This window comes from Gallinula chloropus (assembly GCF_964237585.1).
Source record: "Gallinula chloropus genome assembly, chromosome: 14".
Lineage (NCBI taxonomy): Eukaryota > Metazoa > Chordata > Aves > Gruiformes > Rallidae > Gallinula > Gallinula chloropus.
The window spans coordinates 8307290-8326437 of NC_140099.1; positions in this window are offsets into that span (position 1 = coordinate 8307290).

Consider the following 19148-nt stretch of genomic DNA (forward strand, 5'->3'; position numbering starts at 1 on the left):
GAGGATGAGGCAGCTGAGCAGCGCAGTCCTTGGGACGACCGGGATGAGAGTGCGGCACAGCATGCTCTCAGGGCAAGCTGACGGTGCTTGGGTGATAGGAGGTGGAAAGCAGGTGCTGCATGGGCTTGTGTTCATCATCTTGATGAGTGATCCCCAAGGGAGGGTGAGGTGGAGCTGGGCAAAGCTCTGCACCTAGGCTAGCAAGGGACTAAGTAAGTGTCAGTTGAAGTTTGGTGTTGACAGAGGTGAACTAACGGTTCTTTAGAAGATTAATCTGAGGTGCTTGTATTTTATTTGGCTTCCCAATTAACTGTGGTGGTCCAAGGAGAAAATAAACTAGCGTGTTGCTGTGGATAGTCAGCTTCCCAAGCTGTGGTGAAGTGGGCACTGCGAGCAGGGTGTTAGGCTGCTGAGGCGATGAGGAAAATGAGGCTGAAAACACCATGCTGCAGGGTTTATAATTGCTGTGATCAAGCAGGTCTTTGTTCTCTATATATGAGTATGTGGGGGTTATGGATGTGCTGAGCACCTCTTTCACATCCAAGAGCCTGGCATAGCCAGGCACTGTCACCTGATGGCCAAATGACCAGTGAGCATGCCTCGCACATTGAGCCCAGGCTCGTGGGACCCTTGTCCAAGGGAGCAGTGAGTGGTGGGGCTTTTCTTTAGGATTGTAATCACAAGGTCTGAGCCTCATGTGGTTGAGAAGGACAGCGGAACTATTTCTTCTGCGTTAAGGACAGCGGAACTATTTCTTCTGCGTTCTATCTGGGATAAGACTTATTGGGGACACCAGATCTACTAATGGTGTGCAGCTTTGGACAGTGGAAGCTGATAATTCTGTGGCATCCTGGCATCCTTTCTAACTTCTTCATCAACTCCCTGGCAGTCCGATCACATCCTACATATATCCTAGACAAGGAGGGTGACTCCAAATAGCCAGGGACTGAAGATGGTAGGAGGCAGGGCAGTAGGTACTTATGAGCTGTCACGGCAAATATATGGCATGTGGCTGGACGGCTGCACCCAGAGAGTGGTGGGGAATGGAGTTAAATCCAACTGGCAACCAGTCACAAGTGGTGTTTCCCAGGGATTGGTGCTGGGGGCCATCCTCTTTAATATCTTCATTGATGATTTGGATGAGGCAATTGATGAAAACTGGGTCAGGAATGAATTAAGCCACCTGGACATCCATAAACCCATGGGTTCTGATGGGTTTCACCTAAGGGTGCTGAGGGAACTGGTAGAAGTAATTTCTAGGCCACTATCCATCATCTTTGCTAAATCCTGGGAAATGGAAGAGGTGCCTGAGGACTGGAGGAAAGCAAATGTTACTCCAGTCTTCAAAAAGGAGGAGCCAGCTAACTACAGCCTAGTCTGCCTCACTTCCATCCCTGGAAAGGTGATAGAACGACTTATCCTTGGTGCTGTCTCTGGAGGTTTTTCCAACCTTAATTATTCTATGATTCAGCAATGCTGCTCCAGGTTTTACAGTCAATCACTGAGAACAAAATATTGCACTTGGGACACATCTTAATTTGATATTCATTTTTTCCATAGAAGAAACAGCCCTATGAAGTCCTGACTGTTAGCTAATATTCACTCCAAGAGAGTAAGACTATAATAATGCTACTAAGTAACTTGCTTTCAGCATTTATCTACAACCAGACATGCGACTGTGTGACTATGCTTTATGCAGGAGCACCTCTACCAGGCTCCTGGGGGCAAATGGGGTGATCTCAGGCTTTGATCCAGGCCAGGTTTCCCTCCAGGTTTGGGCACTTGTGATCATCAATGGAGGCAGGTCATGTCTCCAGAGGTGACAAAGGTCTGTGCTGGGAGGCTGCCCCATGTTCCTGTCTTGGAAGGCAAGTGTGAAAAGGGGTCAGGACTGTAAAGCACCAGGGTGGGCAATAGGTGCATAATGCAAACCTGTGCAGAGGAAGCAAGTTAGAAATAATTAACTAATGTAATGAGGCTGAAAGGCAGTAAACAGAAAACTGCCAAGGGGAAACTGTCTTTCCCTGGTACATTGGCTGCAGAAGTCATTAGCTCAGCGCTGTGGTGGCAAGTCTCAGAGCAGAGCGGGTAGATGCTGCCACTCATCCTTGCTGTAGGGGTCAGGTTCAGGCTAGATTATGTTAGGATCCCTCTTGGAAGTATTGTTTTGTTCTGGGTATTTTTCTGTATACTGGAGAATGATACTTAACCAGTATTGCATGAGCACAGTTTCCATGCAAGTTGCTGCTCTCAGTGACACAGAGCTCTGGAGATTCTGATGCCATGAAAAGCCAAAATGGAAACTCACTGGCCTTGGTGACTATGAAGCAGGTATTCTTTATCACAGCGCTGGGCAGCACAGGGGATCGCTCCTCGGAATGTGCCCACTGGATCAGTTACACAGCTTTTATACAAAATAGATGCATATTCATGAGATATGCATATTCATAGGGTTTCCAATGAATGGTTAGTTTTCCCATTATGAGAGCTCGTTATCACCCACCCACCTACCTCACCCCAATAATCTTTTCGTGGGCTTCAAAGATGTTTGATGGTCATATAATTAATTTACTCCTCTCCATTACAAGTCTTTTTAGTGAGCTTTATCTTTTGCTTTTTGAACAGAACCACGGAGCATGTTCTGCAGCCTTGAGGCATCCTCCTGTTCTTTCTCCCTCTTCTTTATCACTCCCTTCTCAGAGACAAGTTGTTTCTCCTGAGGTATCACAATGCATGCAATATACTAGTGTTGTGGTCCTTCAGGCAGAACCTTGCACGTCCTTTCCATAGTCTGTTGCTGGCCAACTAGTATTTATTGTGTCCCCTGCTTCAGTTGTAGTTGTAGACAGGTGACTTCTTGGAATGTGTTGATGAGGTTAGTAGGGATATTTGAATACTAGACCTAAGAGGTATCTGATCTGGCTGATCTAGACTGTATAATCTCACCTCTCAGCACCTGGTGACGCAGCCTGGGCTCAGCTCTATCCCTGTGGTGGGCAGCTGCTGGCCCAGAGGGTTTTCAAGGCACCGCTCCCATCCTGTGTTGACCTTTCAGCTGGTGTGAATGGCATGAAGTTATCCTCTGTTGAAAGAGAAGGTCAGGTCTGGGCACTGTTTCAGGCTCTCTGCTGTTCCCAGTTGCCTGAGCAAACGTTAACAGCTAGGGAATGATGTTTTCACTGCAGCTCAGGCTGTTAAAATAGCGGTCCGCTGATGCTCCTGCCTCTGCCCGGGGCAGCCCTGCTGCAGGCAGGACCGTGGGTTGGGGATTAATCCATAGTGTTTGAGAGGGTTTTATGTTATTTAATTCCATTTTTCCCCCCTTGTCTGCTGACATCGTACACCTGCTTTTACAGGGATGTGACAGGGCTTTTAAAATATGCATGGCAGATGTGGAATGGAGCTCTGTGACTGGCTATGGCCTGTGTGCTGGCAAAGCTGGCTCCAGGAGCTCCGGAGGTAAATCAAGCATGTGAAACTTGAGATTTCAGGGGAAATTTGGCTGAGTTTGCAAACAGTGTAGTTAGCTTTAAAAAGACTTGAGGGTTTTTTGGTCTTCAAAATAGCACAGCCAGATGGCAAGAGGCTATTTCTGAACTTCAGTTACATAATTTTGCTAAATATTTTTCTTCTTTCTGCAATTTGAAATTATCTGTAATTCAGACTCTGTTGGTACTGTGTATTGCAGTCTTCTGATGAAGCAATGCTCCTAATGTGCTCCCTGTATTGGGGAGCAGCCAGAGTCAGCATACCCACAAAGGGAGCAGAGCTGGGAGCCAAGATGGTCCCAGGTAGGATGTGCCCTTCCCAAAATACGGTCACCCAGGGACTGAAGGCACAGGCAGAGCAGGGTTGTCATGGGGTACATCGATGGTCCCAGAGCCAGGTCAAGGCAGGGTGCGGGTCCCTGGTGAGGCAGGCTGAGGCCAGGAAAAGGCTTTGGTGTCCAGGGAGAAGGTCTAGAGAACATTCAAGCTCTCTGAGGGGAGCAGCAAAGCCTGGGAGAAAAGCAGATGATGGATGTGTAATTAAAGGGCTATAGGGGGTCCATAAATAGGACCAATGCAGATGGACCATAGACGCTGCTTTAGGGGAAGGCATGAAGCTGTTTGTCCTCCCCAAACCAATATGATGTTTGGAAGCAAAAATGTTTTGTTCTCCTAGTCTCAAGCATCCATTGTCATTACTTGAATGGTGAGAAAGGAAGAAATTGTCCCGTTTTAACTCTTAAGTGGCAGGGCTCTAAAGCCCCAACCAAAGCAAGCCCTGTCTGAGAGCACAAGGGCCTGCTGACAAGGTAAAAAATCACTTCTCTGAAAACAGTGTAAATAGCTCAATATGGAGCTTTTTCCTTCGAGAGACCTCAGAGATCTTTATGAAAGAGGTCAATGTTTATTTTTCTTGTTCCAACTTTCCACATGACTAGAACTGAGGAGTCATTTCAGATAAGGAAGGGTTTCCTATTTTTCAGTCTGGTTTGGTTTGGGGGTTTTTTGTGGTGTTTTTTTAACATGCAGCTGCAGTGGGTACAGTTTTCTTCACTGCTGTTTTCATGCAGTTGGTCACCAGCTTTGGTTTCTCCCATGCTGAAAATATGTGCAGCCCTTCAGAAGAAGTAAAAGCTCAATTATGTTTTAAGGGAGTAGCTTAAACTGAATTTTTAGCTTTCTGAAAGACCTGCAGTTCTTTCTGAAATAATTTAATTTTAATAGTGTAAAAAGACCCCAAACCATCAGCTTGCCAGTGTCCTATTACTCCAGATGATGATAACAGGAGCAAAATTTCTACCTGCTAATAATATTTTCCTGTTGACTAGGTCATAGGCATGCATTTGTTATCGGTTCCCAGTTGTGCTGTACATTCATCATAGAGAGCAGCAAATAACTCATAACATTAGACCAAGCTAGAAAAATGCCTACAGATTATTTTCCACCAGAAAAATGAATTTTTTTGCAGGATTTCTTTTTTAATGACAATATTTTGATAACCTAACAGATATTATGGGAATGAAATTGCTGAGGACAAAGAATGGTTCAGAAAAGCCTTGTTCTTCAGTTTTATATCACAATTAATGTTCTAAAATTCTTTCTTAAATATTTGGCTCAAAGTTTGGACTGAAAACAGGTCTACACTTGACAGTTTTAAATAGGGCATTTGTTACAAGGCATTTGGGTTTCCTGGCCAGTGCCAAGAAGCTCTCTTCCTCAGGTGATCCAGTTCTGATCTCCTCAGACCTGTGTCCCGTATAATCAATCACCCTGCAACAACTTCTGGGTCAAGTCAGTACAAAACCTATCACTTCTTGGAAGGACTAGTCCCTCCTTTTACATGTGTGCTCAGTTTTGATTTCTCCATTTGTCTGGATTCCCTACAAGGTCACTGTTACCTTCGAAATGTTTGTGAGTTTAGTCCATGCTCTAACATTCCTGATCCTGATCTGCATGGTGGTAAAATCTTGATAGGGCTGAGAGCCCCAGGACACCAGTGGATTGCCATGAGAGCTCAGGTACAGAGGTTATTTTCAGCAAGGGGTAAGCCAACTCTCTTTTTTTTTTTTTCTTCTTTTTCTTCAAGTGTCCTACCATAAATGCATCCATACACAAATATTTCTGCAGTATCAGTGGAGAGGAGGAGAGGGATGGGTGGCTTAAACCAGTATATTTAGTACAAAAGAATAACAATTTTTTTTTTCAGGTTGCTCTGATTCTGATTTCTTAAAATATTTTGATTTGGGAGTCAAAGCCAAAAACCCTCAGCACAACGTTAACCTGAGCTCTCTAGAGTGGGGTGTTGCCTCTGTCTACTGGAAAGAGGGATGATTAATCAAGCTACACAAGTCTCATTGCCCAGATGTCCCCATAACATGCCTCTGCTGTCACCCACAGCATGACATTACCCCAAGCCACATGTCATATGTGGATCTACTGTGTCTCTCCAGCCTTTCTGCCCTCTCCATGTTTGTCAGACTAGTGACTGCCTAGATACTGGGCTGTGTTTATGGTCACATCTTGAGCATCTCGTGACAGCTGAGCGTGTGGTGAAGTGGCTGTGCAGCTGTGAAAATCTTGCCTGGCTTTCTAGGTTTGTTCTCTCTCCTCACCTCTTCCCATCTCCTCTGTAAAGTCAGGCACGGAATAGCTTCATGGCCCTGCTCAGACTGTACTGCCAGTTGCTGTGCCAGCTGCTAGCACTTTGCTCCCGGGAGCAAAATGACAGCCCCTTCGGCTCACACTGAAAAAGGGTCCCCAGAAATGGAGGCAGCCACATGTACAGGAGGGACAGGAGAGGTCTGGCCATAGTTCACTGCCAGGACGGTACCTTGGAGCCACAACTGGTGCTGCAGTGAGTGGAGCAATGCATGGGGCTCACCGCAAAGGGCAAGTCACCTATGGCAAAAGGTGCACGTAGAGCTTCATTAGCGTGTCTGATTAATGCTTCACTATGTTTGGTGGTGAGAGATCACCCCACCGTGAATCAATGAACATTGGGAGTTGGAAGGGACCTCGACAGATCATCTAGTCCAACCCCTCTGCCAGAGCAGGATCACCCAGACTAAATCACACAGCAACACATGCAGGCAGGGTTTAAATGTCTCCAGAGAAGGAGACTCCACAGCCTCTCTGGGCAGTCTGAACAAGCTGTAGACAAAGGTTATTCTGCAGAAGGGCCAGGCCATTAAAAAAAAGGATAATCCATTTGTGCGAGCCTTGGGAAGGTGTGAGTTGCTAATCACCTTCAGGAGCAGGTTCTCTGAAGTGCATTGACTGCTTGCTAAGGAGCTGTGGAGCCTTTCTCCTCCAGGCCTACAAAGTTTCTTCATTCTGGTGAATATGGGCTGGATCTTGTTTCTTGCCAACACCTCACATGCCTGCCATGTTCTGAGCTTGCTGGCATGTTCAGGGCTTGTCTGTTTGGAGTCACTCAGGAGTGTTTTTTTCCACAGTGACTATCTGGCTTTGTGCATGATCCATTTTATTCTAGGTCAGTTGTGTGCCTTTTTCTGTTTTGTGTAGCACACTCTGGATGACTTGAGATATTGCAAAAACAGGACTGCACTTACAATTAACACCCTACTTGAATCTGATCTGCCCTTCAAGTACAGGAACAGTCCAAAAGCCAGGCCAGGAGCTATGGAACCAGTGGAGACCATTGCCTCAGAGGGCGCCTTTGCTGGAGCAGGTGCTGATGGGGTTGGATCAGTGGTTCTTGGTGTAAGTGAGAAAAATAGAAGGTTTTATTCAAAGGGATGGTGAAGGAGAAGTCTTTTGCTAGCTACAGGGCTATGGCATTCTTTTTAGAAGTGAATTTTATATTCTTTTTTAAATGCAGCAGAGGTTCCTGATGAGCAAAGAGCCTCACTGAAGTCCTTTACTAAGGAATTATGGGTAGAGCCTGGCTCTTTGCTCCTGGTCTCAAAGACCACCACCCAGTCCATCGCCCTGGTGCCCCTGCACAGAGACAAACCTGTAGCAAACCTGGCCTGAAGTGAGGCAGACACAGCTGGATATCCATGCTGGCCCTGTGTTCATGAACTGGAAGTTCATGTCCCTCAGGACAGACCCACACAATTGGATCCTCTCAATAGATGACTTTTCTATTTTTATCAGGGAGAGGCTCATATTGTTTTCCCTTGATGGTGTTTAAACCTCTAAGTGAAAAGATTGCATGTTTTCCAGCTGTGAGAGGCAGCTACCTCTGGTCTGGCAAGGGTAAGTTTGTGGCAACTGTCTGTCAGGTCAGCAGTAAAACAGACAGAACGCTTCAGCTGTGACATGAAGGTGGTGTCTGGGAAGGGGCTTGGATTGAACACGGTTCCTTCACTTTCCCCTCCCAAAGGCAGGTGCCCACAGAGCAGCCAGTCAGTCCTTTGTGGAGAACTAGGGCCCAACAGCAGAGATCTGCAGCCCTAGGAAGTGACAGGGCAGAGGGGAGGCCCATGATCAGTACTCATGACGGCCCCAGGGGGTTGCTGGGTCCTCATTAGAGAAAACAGTGAGTGCTGATAATATTCTCACAGTTATGTTTCATTTCACCATCAGCATCACCTCCCACCCCAGCTGAGCTCATGTCCTGAAGAAGAGTGTGCATAAAGGTGAGGTCAAGGTAGTTTGAAGCGATGTTAGAAGAAAAAGCTAGGGCAGGCTGGCAGCCAGGAAAGGGAAAATTTGCCTCTTTGTTAAAGGAAGAAAAGAATATCAGAGGGCTTTTTCAAATGTCAAGAGTGGAGTATTGCTGTGTGCTCTTTGCTTATTGAGTAGAGTTTGAGGGAGGTTTGCCTTAAATATACCTTCCATACAAATATACAGAAACATGTTTTTTAGTGAACTTTAAACATTAGCTATAATAGTCTTTGGATAAAAAGGCAGTCATTATTTCTTCGAGCACACTCTCTACTGCCGAGCAAATGTTCCAATGTGGCAGGATGGTGGCTTTAAAAATAGCTGTTCACTCCAGAGCCTCTGAGTGTGGCTGGGAGGTAAATTAAACGTTTGACTGTGAGCAGTCATTGATGTGGTCCAAGAGCCGCAGCCGGCAAACCCTTGTTTCACTGAAGCTGGTGGAAATAATGAGGCAGTGGGGAAAGCTTGCAGAAAGAGAGAAGGTTTGGGTGTCTTTGGGGAGTTCCAAGCTGTTTGGGAGCTATTTTTGTAAATCACTGGCTGAACTGTTATGACATCTGTCACAAAAATCACAGGAAACTGGGTGGAAGGGCGCTGACAGGGTGTTATCTTGGGTGACATACCTTTGCCATTTCTCAAGGTACTTGTCCAATCTCTTCTTGTCCAGAGACGGAGACCCACCACGCCTGGGCTCGGCAGCTCCAGTGCTTTACTGCTCCCACCCAGCCAAAGCTCTGATTTTGTCTGAATCTCCTTTGCTGTAACTTATGGGCGCTGTTTTTATCCTACTCATGGTAGAAATGGGGAAAAATATTTCTTTTTTATGTCCATTTGTTTTCCCAGGTCTGGGGGTTTGCTTACCTGGTGTGCAGTACACCAATATGCACACAGAGGAGAGGTATTTTATTGCATATTTGAGCAGATATGGGTGGAACTGAAGTTCCAAACCAGCCATTACTTATACATATAAAATTAACATTCATATTTCCACTACATGTGTATTATTTATTATTATATTATTGGTTAATAAACTTTCACCTCCTAGGTAAATTAGTGCACATGCCCAATAGTTCTTTCTTTTGAGTCAGTGGTGTAATTAGGGTGGGTGGTCCATGGGTCAGTGGTCATGATTTCCCCTTGTTCTAATTACCTTTCCCACAATTTTCTTCTTCTTTGGCAATCTTCAGCGACTCTTCAAGGTTTGCTGGTCAGACTAACAATATGTTGGTTGTACTTCTACTTTTTGACAATCACATACATTGTTTGGATGAACATTAACAGAGGGGTAGGGCTAGACAATGTATGTCTTTAGCAGCAATAGTCTTGGTTTAAATTATATGCTGCGTTTGATTTTGCTGTAATACTTTGAATTCATTGTCCTTTTTCCAGGCAGAACAGACACACTTCTAATCCTCCTACATAAGTTGGATTTTGGGGTCCTTACCCAGATTTGTTTCCTCTGAACTCCCTCCAGCAAGCTCATGACTTTCTTAACCTGCATCCAAACTGAATTCAGTAAAGCCAGCTAAAACCTTACCAGTGTTGGGCCGACTGGAATTACTTCGTGTGTCTTAACAGAGGTGATCCTGTTTGTATGTCACAGTATGGTATTTGACTATTTTTGCAACAGCAATGTTGATTCAAGGCCAAGTGGTGACCCACTAAAACCGTCAGATGCTTTGCTATCCAACTGATATTAACCTAGCTTCTTATCTCCCATAAACATGGATGCCTGTTCCTTCCTACAGTTGGGACTTTAAATTTGTCCTCATTGAATTTCATCTTACTTTTTAATTTATATATTTTTAATAGACTATTTCTCTGGGTTTTTTTTTTTTAGACTAATTCATATCCAGTTTGATCCATTATGGAGCAGCCTGCCTGATGCTGAAGCTATATGTGGCTATAATAAGCATTTCTATCCCATTGCTAAAGTTACTGGTGAGGATACTGAAGGATGCAGGACCTTGCAAAGACTTCTTCTGGGTTGCAAATTAAATAGCTCCAGTCTCACAGTGAGCAACTGGTTCACTGAATACAGTTGAGGACAGTCATTGAGAATGTTGTACCCCTTAGTTACAGCTGTTTGGTTACTGCAGAGGTCTCCAGGCCTCTGGAACCACTGGCCCAGCCAGGGAAGCTGCTGGCCCACCAGCACACACAAGCAGTAAGCCTGCTGTGCCTGCCAGCTCTCCTATGGGCACTACAGCAGCCCAGCCCACTGCTGAACTCACCCCCTTCTCTGGGCATGGCACTCAGGCATTATTTTGTTCTTCATCCTGGACTTGAGGTATACATGTATTTTCCAATGGCAATATGCTGTGCCAAGAGGGAGGGAAGTCATGGGCAAGTTTATTTTTTGGCAAACCCAGCAATTTTGTGAGAAATTTCAGGAAATGTGAAAACATTGATTCTGTTTCCAGTTGTCAATTTTCAAAATAGATTTTTTTTTTCCTTTTAGTCAAGTTTTTCTTTTCCACTCCCTAATTTCATCACCACCTCCCCTCAACTTTTCCCCCATCTGCTTGCCAGGCAAAGTACAATGTTTAGATACTCTAAATCTTTCTTTTTCCATTGACTAACCTCTCAGAAACTTCAGTTTGGAAAAGTTAGAGAATGGGGGGGAAAAAAAGACCTGTTAAACCAAAAATGCTGATTCTTTTAGGACATGTGTGGAGCTGTTCTTGTGCAGGGACACAAGTAGGAGAGTTCTATTTAAGAAAAACATTAATGTTACTCAGTGGCCAAGAGGAAGTGAGCAGTGGGGAAGAAGGAAAAGCAATGCAAAACCTTCCAAGTGTGTTGGAAAATATGCATTAAAAGATGGAGAAGGTGAGATGTTTCTGCTCTGACATGGTAATGCATGAGCACATTCACAATTGGAAAAGGGTGGATATTCTTCCCTCTCACCTCCTCTTTTTTTCCCGGACTGGGTTCATCTGGCAGGCTGTATCTCCTCAGTCTGGTTCTGCTGCCCATGGGTGTACCTGTGGTGGGGAGAGGGAGGTCTCAGGCATACTGTCCCTTTCTTTCCCATCTCTGTATGACTAAATGAATCATTTTCATACCACAGCAGCACTAAGGGTTTTCAGTGGCCCCACCACAGTATGAAGTCTCTCTTTCTTCTTATTTTTTTTTATCCCATTTCATGCAAAGAGCCAAGAAAGAACTGATTACAGAAGTAGAAGGCATACGCTCTTCTGTAAATTTCAAAAACAGCACTATTACTTTTGGAGAAGGCACAAAATGTTACTCAGGGCAGGACTGCTGACTGCAGTCCAGCTGGCCAACCTATCATCCCCAAGAGCAACAAGGCTGCTAATCTCATCCACCAGATAATCCTGCTCCCTGCTGAAAGCGGTAATTAAGGGCCACATTTTCAGCAGCCCTACAAAAATAGGCTTGTTTGACTGGAGAAATTGTGGCATACATAGATAGCACCGTGGCAGAAATGCTGATTTTCCATGAGCCTCTACATGCACTCGGAGACACGGAGTGTTTATTCTGGGAGACCCACTGGAAATGTGGCCGGAGCTGCCTGTGTACCCTGCGCTCGAGGCTGCAGCTGTACGTACAGCCCATGCTCCCATGAGGAGCACTCATTGTGCTGCCTGAGCTGTGAGGATGGCTGTGGGGGTGGCAGGATTTCAGGGCCACCTTGAAACAGAAGTTAGGCTTTGCAAAGTCCCAGTCTGTACCAGTGTAGCACAGTGGGATGGGCTGCAGAGTGGTGGGTCCCAGTTTCTGAGGACGGTGTCTCTGAGGAGTGTTTCTCCATGTCCCCATGCTCTCTGCCTTCTGCAGGCTCATGTAGAGCCTTTTTATGGATTACTCTTCTTCCTTTTTCTTTCTTGCTTGCTGTTTAAGGAATATCTTTACTAGAAACATTTTCTGGTTAAAAATATAAGATGGATATAAACTGAGAAGCTACATCACAAGCTTCCCTGAAATCTGCACCAGTTTGGATCAAGGCCCATCTATGCTCTTAAAAAAAGCAAACCAAGCAAGCCCTATCCTCTTGACAGAGGGAAATAGCTGCTTTGTTTTTCAAAGCAGGCAGCTCCTTGTGTGTGTGGGTGAGAACAGGGGAAGGAGGGGAACATCTCATGGATTTTAGCCGAACTTACTGTCAGGCTCTTTGAAGGCCCCATTTTGCTCAGATGGAGTGCATAAATATGGTGACTTTTCCCTTTGTGCCCTGCAAGTGCTGATGCACAGAGTTGCATGTTTGGGCATGTGAACAGTGCTGTGCAGAGCCACCAATGCAGGTTGCCGGGTGAGCTCTGTTGGTAGCCCCTATGGTCCATCATCCTTTCACTCTGACCCAGTATTCCTGGTATTGACCCTCCCTAAGAAGTTTTCAGTCTTATTTCTCTCAACCACTGTTTGTCCTAATGTTGGCTTTTTTACACACTAATCACCTCATTTGCGGTTGGTCCTTTTGAACTCTTCAGTGCTCTTACATGGAGCTATTCTCTGCAGCTGCATCTCAAGAGTAAACAGCTCCAGAGTGCCCTGGCACTTGCCTGGTGCCTCTGTGCAGCAGGGAAGGCACACCGAGTTTTATGTTGTTTGAGAAAGCTGTTAGATGTAGACTGGGTACTGCATTTTATAAGCCTGTTTGTGCTTCCATCTTCAGCCTCTTCTCCAGCACCAAATAAAGGCATCAGGGAAAGCTTATTGCACTAAAGCTTTCATAATTCACAGCAAAAGTGTTCAATATAGAGACAGATAAAAGAAGAAAATAACTAATCCTACTTGGCCAAATCTTGCTGTTATTACACCTCTCTAAATCACAGTCCAGCCATTGGTTCTTGAGAGGCCTCTTCAGTTTCTTGCCACTTCAAATGACTGCCTACCTGAAATGTGTTGCCTGCCCTGGTTGGATTTGTTTGTCCTCTGGTTCTTAGCCAAGTACTTAGTCAAGTTGCTTTAGCAATCTCTCTAACATCCTGCCTCCACAGAGGCCATGGCCGAGAGGACATCATCTTTGATGTTGATCTTCCTTGAGCAACCAGGTCATTACTAAACCCTCTGGATTTCTTCTCATGTGATGTCTCTTTTAAAAAAAGTGCATCTGGCTGTACTAGGACCAAAGCTCCTGCCTGGACACATGTTGTTTTGTGGTTTGCTACTTGCAAGCCCCTTTCTTCTTGATCTGGACAAATGTCTGTGTCCCTACCCTGATCCATTCACATTGCTGCTGCAGAGATCACTGCCCTCACTGCTTTGAGTATGGCTCTCCCTTGGCAACCTTCCCATGCCTCCCTCTTCTCTATGCCACTGCATTTGACCTGCCTGGCTTCCCTTGCAAGATTCTACATAGCTCTCAAGGGAGGAAAGCTGGTGCCCTTTCTCTTTCAAGGGGTAGATCATTGACTTCTGTAGCCTTCTTGAGAAACCATGACTGAGCATATTGATGCATTATCTTATCTCACCCTCTCATTTGTGATGTGCTCAGATAACCACACATAAAGAGACATCTTCCTCCTTTTAGATTCTCCTGCAAACCTGGGCAGTGGGATGTTTTACAGTGCTGCTGTGTTACACTAGTACAGAAAACATAAATAACAAGAAGTCTGTTTTAGAAGAGGGGATTGTTTCTGTGGTGGATTGCCACAGTTTGGAATGAACTGTCTGTCAAGAAAAATGGCCTTTCTTCTGCTGATTTCTGTCTGCCCTAAACATTTTCAGTGTGATTCTGTAAGATAATTTTGCTGCCCTCCAGCCTGATGTGTAGCTGGAAAATTTTACACAAATGGAAGAAGTCAGGTTACTCTGTCCCACTGTTAAGTAGAACAATTTCATTCCATTTTTATACCATCTTACTGATATATTTAATTGTTCCTTTCTTCAGAATGTCTTCTGAAGCCTTTCATACCTTTTTCCACACCGTATTGGCCGCTGGGCATGTATGTGCTACATTTGCTCTTCTGTAGTCATGTGTGACTGGGCTGAGGAGCCTTGCTACTAGGTCAGTGATTTCACATGCCAGAAGGCTCCAGCTGTTACTTGTATCCTCTGACCATTCATCCAACTACATTTGCTGACTCTAGCACAACCACACCTTAGATTTATGCTTTTACTTTAGGTATGATTTCCATTTTGTTGTCTTTATCCCCATTACCTAGCCCACCTTCTCTGCTATTTTCAGTGTCAATGTTCTCACTCATCCAAAGCATTCGCTTGGCTTTGGGGAGATACCTCAGTTACCTTTAAACTACCACCATCACAACACAGAACAGCTCTGTCTTTATTGTCCTTTTATTTATGAACCCAAACTACCTCTGTCAAGGTTTAACTCAGCCTGATTCTTGGTGGTCCACATTGGTTTCTGTGCCATGACAGTGAGAAATACCATTATCAGTTGCACTTACTTTCCAGGCTGCTGCTGGGGCAGTTGACCCTCCCATAGTGACACGACTCTTTCAGCATGTCTCTGCCTGGTATCATTACAGCAATATTTGTTCATGATGAATTTGCAGTAAGGCCCCAACAAAGACCCAGTAGACCATCATTTCCTAAAATAATATGACTCAACCAGTTTTTACTTTGTTGCATATTCTGCCTCTGTATTTCTTTCACAGCATGGCCAGAATCTGTACCTTCACCTCCTGTGATTTCACTACTGCATCTCCAGGAAAGTGTGTTTCTTTTGGTGCCTGTGTTAGTCAGAACCTCCATTTTGCCACACCCCACAAGCAGGAAATGTTAACTCCATATTCATTCAGCCTTGACTGTGACTGAACACCAGAAGAGGTTGCTCAGGGAGGCTGTGGTGTCTTCACCCTTGGAAATACTCAAAACTTGGCTGGTCATGGCCCTGAGCAACCCTGTTTTGGTGACCCTGCCCTGCACAAGAGGTTGGACAGATGGTCTCCAAAAATCTCTGCCAGCCTCACCAAATCTGTGAGTGGCTCCAGAAACCCCTTCATACTGTCTCCAGCCAGTTCCATGTCTCCAGCTCCCCTTTGCTGTGGCTATCGCCTTGCTGCCAGCACTGCGGCTGTTCCTCTGGCTTTTCAGACTGTGAAGATCACAAGTTCTGGGATATTCTGACACTAAACAACTTGAGTTTCCACTACCTCTTTTCAAAACGACTGATGGGTTTTATGATGACTAAATTGCACTTATTTCACAGTAATAGGGAACGACCTGGTGACTTTTTTCATGTCCCTGTTAGGAGTGTTTTATTTTCCACTTCTAGGGAAGCCAGAAAAAGCATGGCTCCCCCAACTCTGTTTTCAGATTTGGTGTAATCAAGTTAATTACTGACATTCTTTTTGATACTCTGTAATTTCAGCCTAAAGACACGTTGAACTCAACAACAGCTCTAAATACACAGATATAATGGAAGGGCCAATCCATTCTCAGTTAGACCAAGGTGAAGTCATGGGGGGCAAAATAAAACTTCAAACACGCTGCTGCTTTTAACTATCTCAGCAGTCATCTCTTTACCAGGTAGAAAATAACTTGTAAGGTTTCTTTAGGGTTTGTCCATTGTTTTGGGCATGTTTCTCTTTCCTTCCTTGCTGAATGAAGATCTCATTCTCTCACCTCTAATCTGATGAAGCTGGAGACTGGGGAAAGTACTTGTATGGTAATTGCGCAAGGCAGCGCTCCCTGAATAGCCTGGCATGCGGAGAGGTAAGTCACTGCAGACATCTGTAGCGCCTGCTACTAATTGGCATACCTGTTGCACAGACCTGTTGGTACCATGGGATGTAACAGTAAAAGATGAAATCATGGTAATTGCGATCTTCCCGCGAGCTACCATTTGATTTGCATTTTAATTAATTTCTACGAGTCTTGTAGTTACAAAATATTGAAGCAATTAAAGGCATGAAGGAAGGAACACGCCAGTGTCAATTAAGGACAGGGAGTCAAAGAGGAGAGTTTGGTTCAAGACCAAGTTCATATGAAAAATAATGCTCTGTAATTTATAGTTCTATGTGACAATTTCTAAGTTCTTTTGAAACTTGGATAAAATAAGACACATTTTTAGAGTCTTCGCAATTTTGAGAGATCACTGGTTTCCTTAGTTTTCAGATGGGGAAACTGAAGAAGAGAGAGTTTGACCATCAATTTCCTGAGCTCAAGGATAAAATCTGCAGCTGAGCTGGGAGTCAAATCGTGAGCTGTTCAACAATCTGGGTAAGTATCTTCTTTACAAGAGGATCCTTCCAACTGTCACACAAAAAAAGGAATTATGAAAGCCATGTGTGTTTCTGTAAGCAGGGTGATACCTTTGTTACACAGATCTCATAACCTGGCCCTTGACTACCCAGCCATTCACGTTCTTAGAAAATGGTTGTTACAAGTGAGAGTGTTGCTAAGTCCTGTGATTCTCATATTTATTGTTTTCTTAAAACCCCAGTTTCTAGATGCAGGAGCTTCATTTCTGTTCAGATGAAATAGAAGTTTCCATCTGTCAGAGTTGTGTGAAATATGAAGCATTGCTCCTAGTGGCACAGAAACCAAAACATCAAATTAAAAAGAATTTAAATGTATTTTTGAATCATGCCCAGTGTCCATAGCTTAAGTTATTTAAAACACCACCACGATTCCAAAGGACAGATTTGTGTTGCTGATGTGGCACATCATATTGGAATGAGCCTGGAGGCACTGAGCTGCTCCAATCAGTTGTGGCCACACCAACACTGGATCACCTGGAAGATGCCAAGAACTGGCTGCCTAAGAGTGGGGGGACAGCAATGCTGATTTCACCTCCTTGTGCTATGTTTGAGTGCCAAACCAGGCAAAGAAGGGAGCTGGATTTGCTACCACAAGTGCACCTGCAGTGTGCCTGCAGGGAGCACACCTCCATCCTTACCTGCTCCTCATCATGAGCAGGCTACTGGTTGCTTTACCAGTGTTTGCTCTCTGCCTCCTCCACAGGATGCTCTCCCCCTGCCTGGCCACTGCTTGGATGGAGCTGCTCTTGCTGCTGTGGGCCTCCAGTTGCTCAGTATTTTCACACTATTATGTGGAGAGAAGTGGAGTCCTGGGTGAGTCCTGCACTAGGTAGTGGCTGTTCTTTACCTTCACAACACTGGGGTGCAGAAAGCTGTTAAAAACAGGGGACTGCTGTCTAGCAAGGGATGGTAAAGAACATGAGGTTCCTGCAGGGTTTCTGGCTGTGTACCACAGCTGGCTGCCACGCTGGAAAACAGGGTCCGCAGTTGCTCCCAGCATGAGTAAGGGGCCACAGGGAGCAGCCAGAGAGACATTTATCTTTGTTCTTGAAGGGGGAGGCAGGGTGGGAAAAAAAAAGAGCGATGGGACAAAAACCAACCAGGAGAGCAAAGTCTGTGGGCCAAATGTGCCGCATCTGCCAATGTCATCAACGTAAGGCCTGGCGGTGGGGTGGGAGCCACCCTTTCCAAACACGGCAGAGGACGTTGGATGCTCTCCCAGAAGCAGTGCTGCAAACCCACCCAGATCATTCCTGACACAGGCAAAGGGAAATATTATTCTCACATTTTTAAAATAAGAGTCTGATAAGATATACAGAAAACGGTGCCGGCTCAGCATTGCTTCAGGGCATCCAGGGTGTCACCCTGCTTTGGGGACAGGAATATGGATGCTGTGCTGGGTATGGCAGTGCAGGTGCCCAGGGAATGAAGGGATGCTGTCTGCCTGGTGGCAGCATGCCCAGGGACCTGCCAAGAGAGGGAAAGCAGAGCAGGATACACAGGACTCTTGAATCCTCCATCTGCAGAAACAGTTGTGGCTTGGTCTGACAGAACTAACCATCAGCTGCAAGCTGCCTGGCTCGCTGCTTCAGCATAGGTCTTAGGTGCAGCTCCTCTTGTTAATGAAGCACCCTTTTGGGGTTTTGCTCGTGTCCTTATTCCATTTCCATATAGATAGCTCTGAGCCACTGCAGCTGCAAAAGCAGAAGTCGACCTCCCCTGTGAAGCTGGACACAGGGCCTGTGAGTGTCTGTGTGCATGACTCCTCAATTTCCCCCCTGGATTTTAAGCCACACAAAGCCATGTGCAGCTGGGCCCTGAGCTGCTGGAGGTTTTTCCAACCTTTCCTCCACTGTCCCTGCTCCTGTACCATCCTGCCTGTCACCGTCCTTGCTGTCAGCGGGGGGATCATCAGTCTTCCAGGCTCCAGGTACTTCAGATCCAGAATCTAACACTGCAGATCATTAATATGTGAGAGTTAGTGAGGAGTGGAGAAAAAATATTGATGTTCTTTTCAAGTTGAAATTATACTTCTGCTCTGTAGGGTGAGCAATGAAAGAGAACAAGCTATGTCAATAGTCCATAATGGAAGGGAAAAAGAGTTGTTTATAACCATACTTGCCTTAGTAAAGGTTTAAAGGCTGGTTTTGAAGCTGTGTGTGGCTCCAGCAGTAAAGTATTAGAGGGGGGCTGGAGCACCATTCCTGCCAAGACAGGCTGGGAGAGCTGGGGACTGCTGAGCCTGGAGAAGAGAAGGCTCCAGGGAGACCTTATTTTGACCTTCAAGTACATGAAGGGAGAGCGACTGTTTATCAGTGATAGGACAAGGGGTAATGGCTGTAAACTAAAAGAAGGTGTGTTTATATCAGATATTAGAAGGAGATTCTTCCCTCTGAGGGTGGTCAGGTCCTGGCACAGGCTGCCCAGAGAAGCTGTGGCTGCCCCCTCCCTGGCAGTGTTCAAGGCCAGGCTGGGTGGGGCTTTGGGCAAGGTGGTCTAGTGGAGGGTGTCCCTGCCCATGGCAGGGGTTTGGAACTAGATGAGCTTCTGTGATACTGTGATCTACTGTAAGATGAGATCTTCCTCTAGAAACATCTGCTTTTCTACATTGACTACACAGGGAACAGCTTGGTGTGTGCAGATCACCGAATGTTGGCTCCTCTTTACCTGTTTTCCAAGAACTGGCTACATATCACAACCATCCATTTTTCTAAAGGGAGGTTGTCTCTGCTTTGCTCTGTGTGTGTTTCAGGGATCTCCCAGGAAAATCCCTGTGTTTGAATGTGATTGGAAGATAAGGCCTGAGACCATCAGTAGCCTACTTCTGTCCCTC